Here is a 12,685-nt window from a genome sequence, read left to right on the forward strand (position 1 = left end):
ATCGTACTGTCAAAGGAGGTGACAGTGTCAACCCAGATTCAAAAGGTACGGACATGGATATACAGTAGACCCCTTTTATCCACGGTTTCACTTTCTGTGGTTTCAGTTACCTGTGATCAACCGCGGTCCGAAAATATTAAATGAAAAATTCCAGAAATAAGCAATTCTTATATTTTAAACAGTGTGCTGTCCTGAGTAGTGTGATGAAATCTGGCACCATCCTGCGGTGTCCTGCCCTGGATATGAATCTTCACTTTGTCCAGTGTCTCCCACCTGTTAGTCACTTAGCAGCTGTCTCAGTGATCAGATGGACTGTCTTGGTATCACAGTGCTTGCGTTCAAGCAACCCTTGTTTTATTTAATAATGACTCCAAAGCGCAAGAGTAGGGGTCCTAGCAATTTGAATATTCTCTTACTGTGCCTAATTTATAAACTAAACTTTATCATAGGTATGTACAGGAAAAAAAACCATAATAATAAAAAAAAAGGTTTGGTAATATCTGTGGCTTCGGGCATCCACTGGGGGGTCTTGGAACGTATTCCCCGTGGAAAAGGGGGACTACTGTACTCTTTGATTGGAAGACCAACAAAATCGCATTGCAAAGGGGCATGGATACAGGGGAGATGGAGAATTTGGCCCACTTTTGGCAATTAATGTACTCCCAGATATTCACTTAGGTATTTTCAAGAAAAAGAGGTTTGCTATAAAATGCACATTTCTAGCCTAGAACTAGACCTAGCTACTCCTAGCTACCCTCTCTCTCTGTCTTGTTAATTGGTGTGTCTTCTTCTGTCACATCTGTCTAGACCTCCAGTACTAATTCCTGAGTGAGAATCTGATGGGTCCGTTCCATCATGGGCCACCCACCAAACAGTAGATTGACAGATGAGTCCCATGAATGTCCCTCATCATTCACCATTTCAGTAATTATCAACCCTGTGCTACTCTCAGTATCAGCAGTTCTCTGCTCGAGGAAGGCTTCCTCTTGACCCAAGCTTGTGGGGCAGTCTGGCAGTGCTGAGGAATTAACCTAAATCTACAGCAGATGGCAATTGGTGGATATGGTATATTGTTTGCCTTGATAGTACCAATTCTTTGACCCTCTCTTAATCCACGCCCCTTGCCCTATGACTCTGCAACTTCTCTCACTAAAAAGATGGTGTCTATTTCCCTATCACTTGAATCTGGGCTTCATGGGTTGTCATTGGTCTATAGGATGTTAGTAGACTTGCTACAAACAGAGGCTTGAGAAAGCCTTTGTGCATTTCTGCTTTCTCGGCTACTCCTCTGTGATTACCACGAGAACGTGGCCAGGCTAGCCTATCAGAGGATGAGACATATGGGGAGGCCAAGGCCTTTGCAGGACAGCTGAGAGTCAGATGACCCCTGGGCACGGAAGAGAGAGCCCAACTAGGATCAGCAGAGCCAAGTAGCCAATCCACAGCTGGGCTGCAGATGCATGAGTGAGCTTAGCTGAGATCAGAAGAACCTGCCCAGGGGACCTGCAGACATGTGAGCAGAATAAAGCGTTGTTATTTTAAGCTACTAAATTCTCCTTGAACTACAAGCCTGGAGGCTTAGTGGTTCAGGTAGGAAAGGTTAAGTTCTTGACTTCTTTGGCAAGAGGTAGGCTTGGGCATTAGGCATTGTTGAGAAGGGGGATTTTCCTCAGTTCCTTTAGTTCTTTTTGTAGCATAGCAAATGCTAGTCTTCCTAGAGTTTCCCTTATTTAGTAAAGAAAGAAATATTTATTCCTATTATGGCTTGGCCTTGAGGCTGGAGTTGGGAGGAAGAATATGACACAGGAGAAAACCTGTCCCTTCTGGTGAGATGTTTTAAGGGCAAAGAGGAGGCAGACAGAGAAAGAGACATTGAGGCAGAAAAGGGAGTTTGTAGGACATGTGGGTCCTGATATTCTCTCTCATGAAGAAGAGGCTCATCATTAGAGGAGACTGTGTAGGTCTGAGGACACCACTGCATTGCCATGAAGACACTTGAGTCCCCTACTCCTTATACCCAAATGCCATTTCGAAAAAGAATGTTTGAACATAGGTGTATTGTATGTATGTGGGGTTGGGGAATGCCATAAATAAGGGAGACTGAGAAGGATAGTAGTTACATTTAGGGGGAGAGAAGGGGTTGTGGTCAGGAAAGGACGCATGAGGGATCTCTGGGGTAGTGTCAGTTTCTATTTCTTGACTGGGTGGTTTTCATAAGAGGTGTTCATGGCCATCTTTAACATGCTCTCATGATTGCAAAGTGGCTGCTGCATCTCATGTAGCATGTCCATGTATGGAGGTTCCTCAGAAAACTAAAAATAGAGCTACCATATGATCCAGCAATCCTACTCCTGGGCATATATCCAGACAAAACTATAATTCAAAAATATACATGCACCCCTATGTTCATAGCAGAACTATTCACAATAGCCAAGACATGGAAACAACCTAAATGTCCATTGACAGATAAATGGATAAAGAAGATGTGGTACATATACACAATGGAATATTAGTCATAAAAAAGAATGAAATAATGCCATTTGCAGCATCATGGATGCAACTAGAGATTATCATATTAAGTGAAGTAAGTCAAAAAGAGAAAGACAAATACCATGTGATATCACTTATATGTGGAATCTAAAATATGACACAAATGAACTTACCTATGAAACAGAAACAGTATCATGGTAATAGAGAACAGACTTGTGGTTACCAAGTGGTAGGGGCAAGGGATAGATGGGAGTTCAGGGTTAGTAGATGTAAACTATTACATATAGAATGGATAAACAACAAGGTCCTACTGTATAGGTCAGGGAACTATATTCAATATCCTGTGATAAACCATAATGGAAAAGAATATAGAAAAGAATGTATATATGTGTATAACTGAGTCACTTTGCAGTACAGCAGAAATTAATGCAACATTGTAAATCAACTATATTTCAATAAAAAAAATAAATTAAAAAAAAGAGGGCTTTCCTGGAGGTCATAGATGACAAATTCCATTTATATCTCATTGACCAGGACTGAGTCATGTAGCCATATCCAGTTGCAAGGGAATATAGAGAGGTTAGTACTTTTAAGTGGACACATTGTCAACTTAAAAATACTAGGGTTCCATTAGTCAGAAAGAAGGAATGAACAGATTTGGGGTGGCTATACAAGTTAGGGTAATGCTAGCTGTTTTAACAAGGAAACTCCAAAATTTCAATGGCTTAACACTACAGAATTTTATTTACAGGTTGCTAAAAGTCCAGTGTTGGTATTCCTGGTCAGTGGGCACTTTCCGTCTTGTTGATCAGCTATGCTCTAGGGCACTGGAATCCTCTTCATTTATTAGACAGATGGGAAGAGAGAATAGAGAAAGTATACAGTGTCTTAGCCACTGAGGCCTAGAAATGACACATCACTTCTGCTCACACTCTATTGGTAAGAATGAGTCACATGGCTCCATCTAGAAGCAAGTGGTTCTGGGAAATGTAGTCCCTGCTTTGGCCTCTGCTTCTACTGACAACTCTGTACCTGGAAAGAACACACTTTTTCTCAGTGTATTCTTTTTATTTGCCTATATTGTGTAGCCTGGATCATTGATATTTTAAAATTTTATTTATTTATTTATTTATTTTTAATTTATTATTTTTTTGTCCACACCATGTGGCCTGTAGGATCTTAGTTCCCCGACCAGGGATTGAACCCAGGCCCCTGGCAGTGGAAGCATGGAATCCTAACCACTGGACCGCCAGGGAATTCCCTGGGTAATTGTTTTTAGACACTTTTTACTGTAGTACACAATCAGAAAAGTACATGTATTATAAATGTACAGCCCAGTGCATTTTCTTTTTTTTCCTATTTTATTGAAATATAACTGACATACAGCACTGTGTAAGTTTAAGGTGCACAGCATAATGATTTTACTTACATACACCATGAAATGATGACCACAATAAGTTTAGTGAACATCCATCATCTCATATAGATACAACATCAAAGAATTAGAAAAATATTTTTTCCTTGTGATGAGAACTTTTGGATTTCCTTTCTTAAGTTTCATATGTAATGTAAAACAGTGTTAATTATATTTATCATGTTGTACATTGCATCCCTAGTACTTATTCATCTTATAACTGGAAGTTTGTGCCTTTTGACTGCCTTCATCCAATTCTCCCACCCTCTACCCACTGCCTCCAGTAACCAAACTCTTATCTCTTTCTGTATAAGTTTGTTTGTTTTTGAAGTGTAATTGACCTACAGCACTATGTTAGTTCCTGGTACACAACATAGTGATTCAATATTTCAATACATTTCAAAATGATCACCATGATAAATCTAGTTACCATCAGTCCAATGCATTTTCACAAACTTAATTCACTTGTGTGACCAGCTCCAGATTCAGAAACAGAACATAAACAGCACTGCAGAAGTCCCTTTGGGGAGGATAACTTTTTGATGCATAGGTAGCTGCTGCCATAGTAGACTATCAGGGGTCTCTGCCACAGTCATAAACAGCAGGAAATTTATATTTTCAATTTAACTATGTTGCTTATTAAGTGCCATATCCATCACCAGTGCAGTTTGGTTGCTGGGTTCTGATAGGAGTTTAAACAAACAGCTCCACATGTGGCTGGCCACAGGTTCCTGATTGGCTGAATTTCTGGTGGTCTGTTGATATTCACAAGGGTGCAGGTAATGGAAACCACCTTTGCAAATAAACAATGTTGTGAATCTTTTCAGCTTTGTCTAGTACATGAGGGTGTTTTTGGTTCTAAGTAAATACTGGTGATATTCAGTTTAATGGATCCTACAAATGAAATGCCTGAAACAAAACATTTCTCCTTAAAATATAGCTGACAGGACTTCCCTTGTGGTCCAGTGGGTATGAATCTGTGCTCCCAACACAGGGGGCCCGGGTTCGATCCCTGGTTGGGGAACTAGATCCTGCATGCATGCCGAAACTAAGAGTCCACATGCTGCAACTAAGACCTGGAGCAGCCAAAATAAATAAATACATAAATAAATAAATATTTTAAAAAATAGCTGAAATTGTGGGTACCTCTGTACTGCAGAGTATATATAAATGTAAACGAGGTAGGCAAGTATACAGGAGCTGTTCAAGTGTTTCACATGCTTGTGTTAGTCTGGTAGGGTCTTTATTATGGTTTCGTTTTTTTTTTTAATAAAATTTATTTATTTATTTATTTTTGGCTGCATTGGGTCTTTGTTGCTGCGTGCGGGCTTTTCTCTAATGCGGCGAGCAGGGGCTACTCTTCCTTGCGGTGCACGGGCTTCTCGTTGGGTGGCTTCTCTTGTTGCAGAGCACGGGCTCTAGGCATGCAGGCGTCAGTAGTTGTGGCACTTGGGCTCAGTAGTTATGGCTCATGGGCTCTAGAGCGCAGGTTGAGTAGTTGTGGTGCACAGGCTTAGTTGCTCCGTGGCATGTGGGATCTTCCCGGACCAGGGCTCAAACCCGTGTCTCCTGCATTGGCAGGCGGATTCTTAACCACTGTGCCACCAGGGAAGCCCTATGGTTTAGTTTTAAGGCATAGAATCTTTAACAAGATTCTACCACATGCAGTGCTGGGTGGGCACCATATTTTGCTTTTGCTGGAGTAACCTTTGAGCACTTGTATGCAGACACCATGCCCAGTGTCTAGGCCAGTGTCTGCGTGACGTAGGCCCAGAGCAGTGGTTATGAGCACTGGCTTGGCATTAGAAAGATCTAGATCAAACACCTGGATTTGTCACTTTTTAACTATTTTTACTTGAGCAAACAACCTAACCACTCCTAGCTTCCTTTCCTCTCATAGGATTGTGGCGAGGCTCATCTGAGATAGTGCATATTATATTCAACCTATTAGATGTTCAGTGAAATGTTTCTGTAGCTCAGACATAGGCTGGGCTCACACATGACACTGCTCTTTAGCAGCTGGGTGAAATTGTCCTGAACCCTATTTAATAGTTTGTGGAAAGTCCAGTACCCCATCTTATGGACTCTGGCCCTGCCATGCCACTTCATGCTGGTACTCCATGCAGGCCCTCCAATGCCCTTCACCCTAAAGCTTATCATTTCATTAACAGACACTAAAAATTGAATATTAGACATCCTTGTACTTAGAAAAAGCTCTGCCCATTTCTGTACCTCAGGTTCCAGCTGCTATCAAAATTGCTTCGCAAGGCCACTCGTTCAGTTGTGTAGTTTGTGCACCACATGAAAGAATCTGGCCAAGAGAGGTGAGTGAAGGTAAAATCCAGCCTGCGATCTGCTTGTCAAGCTGTGAGCCTTACTGAAGGGCTTTGTTTACTCAGAGATGGTCCTTTTCTCTAATTAATCCACGCAGATGGGACACTTACAGATAAGTCACACAAGCGCCAAGTTGTTTGGTCATTTTACTCTCTTCTCTCCTCTTCTCCTTTCTGCTCTTTATATCCAAGGAGAAATAAAACAAATTCTTTCTATGAGTTCATCTTCCTTTAGACTAAACCCTTGGGGCCACATATTTGTCTTCTGAATTTGGAGATTTTCCGAGTGAGAAAGGTTCACATACCCTGTATTATGTAACAGCTTCAGTAGGGTCTGGGAAAGCACTCTGTAATTAAACACATTAATATTTCCTGGCAAAATGCTTGAATATTCATGCTAAGTGGGATGGATAAAGAGTATAAATAGTTGAGTCTTGCCACCAAGTGGGTTCAAGTCAGGTCAGATTTTGCTGCCATTGAGTTTGGAAAAAACATTCAAATTTCAGAGTCTTTTGGGTTTCAGAATAAGGGATTATGGACCTGCATTTTGATATGCAGAGTCATTGGGGTCTCTCCAGTTCCTATGTACAAACCCAGCTCAGGGCCATCTTCTGCCTGTGCAAAACTGTGTTGTAGACTTAAACTCTTGGTTGTAGTCTGATTGGCTAGATTTGATTTCTGGATTTGTGGGTATAAACTTTGCTGCACTGCTCATTAGAATCATCTGAGAAGCTTTAAAAAATTCTGGTTCCCAGATTGTACCCCAGACCAATTAAATCAGAATGCCTGGGGGTGGGAGCCACTTTTTAAAGATCTCTAGATGGAATAGACTTGTGGTTGCCAAGGGCAAGGGGAGGTGGGGGAGGGATGGATTGGGAGTTTGGGATTAGCAGATGCAAACTATTATGTATAGAATGGAGATTTTATATATATCTATATATATATGAATAACTTTGCTGTACGCCAGAAACTAACACCACATTGTAAATCAACTATACTTCAATAAAAAAAAAATTAAATAAAGATCTCTAAATGATTCCAACATGAAGCAAAGTCCGGGAACTTCTGGCTTTGGTGAAAAGGCCAAATCATTAAGAAAGATACAGGGGTCTGTCTGCTAATCACAGGAAGGGCTAAGCTGAGGCTGAAACAGGGACTCAAAAGCTGCTTTCTGCAACTGCCCTGCAGGCTGGAGGTGAGTGAGGAGTTGGAGGGGCCCCCACCAGCCTGCTGCCCTGGGGCAATAGGTCACAGTAGCAAATTTGGCCTGGGACAGTCCAAAATAAGACTGATGGGGAATTCCCTGGTGGTCCAGTTGTTAAGACTCTGTACTTTCACTGCCATGGGCACAGGTTCAACCCCCGGTCAGGGAACAAGATCCCACAAGCCAGGAAAAAGACTGATGGCCAAGTGGGAAACATCTAGAAGAACCTGCTGAATCTCCTTGCCTCTCTGGCCTCCATTCTATCAATTCAGCTTCTGACCATTGCGGCTCATCTGTAATTATCTTCTGTGCTAGGACCCTCGGGCCTGGAAGGGTTTCCCTGTATTGCTCATGTCACCCTAACAGCAGGGCTTCTACTCACCGTCGTTCCACTCTGGAGTCTTCATGCTCCTCATCCCACTTGATCCTATTTTGGTCCTAGAAAGCAGGGAGTGTACAAGTGGTCAAAATCATCCAGTTGCCGAAAGCCAGGCTAGCAGTTAGGGGTGAGGACACCTCAGGATGTGTAGTAGGAGAAGCAGGGCAAGAGATGCATGATGTAGTGTGACCTACTCAGTGGGTATTCGCTCCCCTCGCCCTCACTTTCCCACCCTGTTGATGCTGGGCTTGGCTGCGTGACTTTTTTGGCTAGGAGCATGTGAGCAGGTAGGGTATGAACAGAGACCTTAAATGGACCGTGTTACTGGGCTTTCTTATGCTCCCAGATCTGCTGTGAGATGAGAACACTTGGATTCTGCTGCCTCCTTAGCCTGCAGCCTGGGATGGGAGAGCACAGCTTAGGGCCCAGCCAGCCAACTGGGAGTCAAAAGGGAACCATCCCCAAGAACTGGGAGTGACAAAAATATGTGTTTGTTTTTGGAGCTACTGAGTTTGGGGTACTTTGTTATGTGGCATCATTGTGACAATAGCTGATTAATACTGAGAGGAACCAGGGGAGCATTCGAAGGTCGTTCCAGACTCAGCAAGGACATAGGGCCAGTCTTAGCGCATAACAAGCCTGGAGCTGGCAGGTGAAAGCAGCCACGCAGAGTTGCTAATAAGTAAGTCAGCCCTGGATGGGGGTGGGAGGAGGGAAGTGGACTAATTCTGACAGTTTCACATTCAGAACTTGTTTTAAATGACAATGAATCTGGGTAAGCAACAACTCAGCAGCTCCTTTTTATAAAGGCATCTTGTCCCAAACTGTAGCAAGTACACATGCTGGACCAGAAACCAATCAAAATCAGTCACATCTCCAAAAACTGTGAATCACTGTATTGTACACCTGTAACATATAATATTGTACATCAACTCTACTGCAATAACAAAACACAACAAAACAACTCTAAGAAATATTACTATACCACAGTAATACAATGTACTATACAGTACAATCAATATCACAAAAGACTTGCTATAAATTGCGCTAACTTAATTGGGGTGTTTTTCAAAGTTTTCAAGTCAATGAAAGAAGGCAATAAAGGATTTGATGGCAAAAAAGTCAGTCACTTCTCAGAAACACTAACCCCCTCATCTGTCCTAAATCTTTCTAGTGCTGTTTTAGTATCAGAGGATTACCCAAAGGGTGGGTGTGCCTTTTATGTCTGTCTTTATAGAAAAGCAAGTCTGACCTTGGCCTCAGGCAGAAGAAAAGTAAATAAAAAAAGACTTAAATCAAACAGAACCCCAGAGGCCCTCCAATCCAGTTCCCGTTTTTTTTTCCTTCTTAAAGAAAAACTTGTCTTAGTCTAGTTTATTGGGAAAGAAATGCACTATTTTTTTTTTTAAATTATTTACTTATTTATTTATTTATGGCTGTATTGAGTCTTCGTTTCTGTGCGAGGGCTTTCTCTAGTTGTGGCAAGCGGGAGCCACTCTTCATCGCGGTGCGCGGGCCTCTCACTAACGCGGCCTCTCTTGTTGCAGAGCACAGGCTCCAGATGTACAGGCTCAGTAATTGTGGCTCACGGGCCCAGTTGCTCCGCGGCATGTGGGATCTTCCCAGACCAGGGCTCGAACCCGTGTCCCCTGCATTGGCAGGCAGATTCTCAACCACTGCGCCACCAGTGAAGCCCCGAAATGCACTATTTTTTAATTCGACATTTAAATACTGAATAAGCAAATGAAAATTTTCCTAATTAAATTCTACTCTGTTGCACAGTATGGTGAAGGATAATTTGGACTGTACAAGATGTAGGTATCAGTGAATAGAAGGATCCTCATGATCCAAGAAATCAGGGAATTGTTGGGTTAAACAACATTTTACAGCTTTCTTTACTGCAGGACTTTTCAGAGCCTTTGGTAGGCCAGAGGATATTTTAAGTCTCTAAGAATAAAACTTTTCCCAAGTTTAGTTGAAAATGAAGCTCCCCTCCCCACCCCCCATTCATCTCTTGGGATTGTGTGGAAAATGCTTTAGGAGATGTTGTATTAGATAAATTTCCGGGCTTGTAATAATCAGCGACTACGGTGGGTACCCTCCTGGAGGGTAGATCCCGATCAGCCTCTGCCCGGGTTTCCTAAACCTGAGGTCATCTCTCCATCAAGGGCCATGTCTCTCTCCTCTCTCTTTCCTGGGACAACTCTTTAGAATGCGTGGAATGGAACGAACCTGGCAAGCTTGTTAATGTCTAGATATTTATAAATATGTAAATATTTCATCACTGCTGCCTGCCTTCCTCTGTACAATGCAAGCTCCCTCGTGAAGGTATTTGTACTGATGGAGCTCAAATCCACCGGCACCCCACATCTGTCATGGTCTTTCTCCTGGAATTCAATTGGCAAGAAACACTCATGGGACCGTATTTGTTAGCATTTGAGGAAAGACTCTTTCTCCGAGGGCTCAGGGTCCCAAGGTCTGATTTTTTTTTTCCCTGTGGTTGACAAGAGGGGCTTCTAAGTTGAAGCCCCTTGTGCAGGGCTTGCCACGTCCCCACATGCTGCCCAGACATGTTTTAGGATTGTGGTTGGTTCTTGTACACAGCGCATCAGAGGCTGGACATGTTTAATCTTGGTCCCTCGCACCAATGCTTCTCTCATCACCAGGGCGGTGTTCTTCCCTCTATTCCAAAGATAGGAAGGCTTGCTGGTGCTGCGACCAAGAGCTTATTGGAGGGTGAAATAAAAAGAAAAATTGCAGGAAAAGAATTTTTCCCAGAAAATTTGGATATTTTCTAAGGTAAAAGAAACACATTTTTATTTTTTTTTGGTCTCTACATCTTTCATTCATAGCCATGTGGAGTCAGGCTTGATAATTTCAGTTACTCAGCACTTTAGTGCATGTCAGAATCCAGGAGGTTAGATACGAGAATTCCAAGTAGTTTTGCAAGAAAAAGATGAAGAAAAAAAGATCTCTTGCCTAAAAAAAGAGAGCACTCTGAAGAGGATGCCGATGTCAGATGTTTTACTGCGGGCTAGAGCTTTCCATGGTTTGGGGCCATCACATCATTTGTGTTAATGCAAATCCAATCTCTAGGCCACATTTTGCATTTTGTTTCCTTTGCTTTAAATTTGCAGGTCATAGTGTGGAATTTGGCGTTTTGAGCTTTCGTTTTACTAAAAATTCCCATTGAATCTCCGTAAGAATTGTTTATTAGAAGGGAAATTACCCTGTGATTTGGAATCCTACCACACATGCCCACAAACAACCCCACTTCCTCTGTTAATATTCCTTGCTGTAAATGGGTCTCCTCGCAGCGGCTTTGGCTCTTTTAATCTATGCAAGAGACCCATTTTCTGCTTGTCACCATGTTTAATTGTAACAGGTAGCTTCCTTCCCAATGTTCTGGATAACCATCTAACTTTACTTGGATTTGCATTGTCCTCATTTTTCCATTTATTAGCAAGCATATTGGCTCTGCCAGAGTCATGTAATTATCTTTGTGTCTGCCAGATTAGGGCATATGGCATATTATTTTGGGAAGGCAGATAATGCTCCCATTTGGAGCAGTACCCAGGCAGTCTGAACATGCCTTAGAAAAGATTTCTGTATAAATTAATTTCCCCTCTCAACTGTGTAACGACGGAGTATATTAATTTTTTGCTCTTTGAGGCATGCAGACTTAACTTGGAGAGGATTTTATAATGGCCTCCCATGATACCATTGGTTCAGCAATTTGAATATCTTAGCCTGGAAGTTTTTTTTTTTTTTTTTTTTAAAGAAAGCAAGCTGACAATCTGGTGTGCCTCTTAGAAAAAAGCCACCAAATCAACAGCTTTGGGTCAAAAGAGAAATACAAGGGTTGTCAGATGCTTTCCACCACTTTCAGAACATCAAATGCTGTGTCTGAGAAGGGGAGACGGTCCATCAGAGGTAAAGACTTCAAAGCATCTGCTGGTGGCTCCAGTTGGAAATCTCCTGTGGAGTCTAATAGGACTTCTGCCGCTAAATCCCTGGCAAGCACTTTGGAAACTCAGAGATGAGTCCTGAAGATATTTCAACCTGGAAAAAATGGTCATGGACAATAATTTTAAGGGAAAAATAAATGGAGTTTTTCTTATTCTTTGTTCATTGCAGTGCTATGTTAAAAGAAGATGATCTCTCTAAAGGTAACCAGCCTGCAGTGTTGACTACTTTTGCAGGTTCTCTTGTTAAGGCTTAAGGAACCCTTAGTTCATCTAGAGTAGATGACTTTGATGATGCCCCAGCCTCACACTCCTCACTCCCTGACTTCCATCATCACATCTCCTAAGAGTCATGGAGCAGTGATACTCAAACTCCAGCTCAGAATTACCCAGAGGGCTTGTTCAGAGAGAACGCTTGGTCCCGGTCCTAGAGCTTCAGATTCTGTGACCTGGACTGGGGTCAAGAATTAGCACTCTGCCAAGTTCACAGATGACGCTGACCGTTCTGGTCTGGTGGCTACCCTTTGAGAACCGTTGGTGTAGGTGGAGGCTATGTGTACAGACTCTGAAGCTGAGCTGCTTGAGTTCGTGTATGGGCAGTTATCAACTTTCCAGGTACTGTGTTAACAGAAATACATACACATCAGACCTGTGCCCTTGGTATTGTGCACCATGTGGACTGCCTGGGACCTTTAACCCTCTGTGCTTCAGTTTCCTCATCGAGGATGAGAATACTAACAGCTACCCAATACAGTTGTTGGGGGTTAAACGAGACAATGCTTGAAAAGTATACAGAACGGTGTCTGACACAGTAAATACAACCAATGAGTAACTATTATAATAAAATTATTATTATTAGAGCAATACTCTTAGAATTCCAATGTTTTAGACCCTGAAGTG

The 12,685-nt window shown here is 42.2% G+C and overlaps 1 long non-coding RNA gene across 1 annotated transcript in view; it reads left to right on the forward strand.

Moving 5' to 3' along the window:
• The window catches only part of LOC309608562, a 733,071-nt gene that overhangs the window by 614,487 nt on the left and 105,899 nt on the right, over positions 1-12,685 (forward strand). The window lies entirely within an intron of this gene.

This window comes from Balaenoptera borealis (assembly GCF_965194805.1).
Source record: "Balaenoptera borealis genome assembly, chromosome: 12".
Taxonomy (NCBI): Eukaryota; Metazoa; Chordata; class Mammalia; order Artiodactyla; family Balaenopteridae; genus Balaenoptera; species Balaenoptera borealis.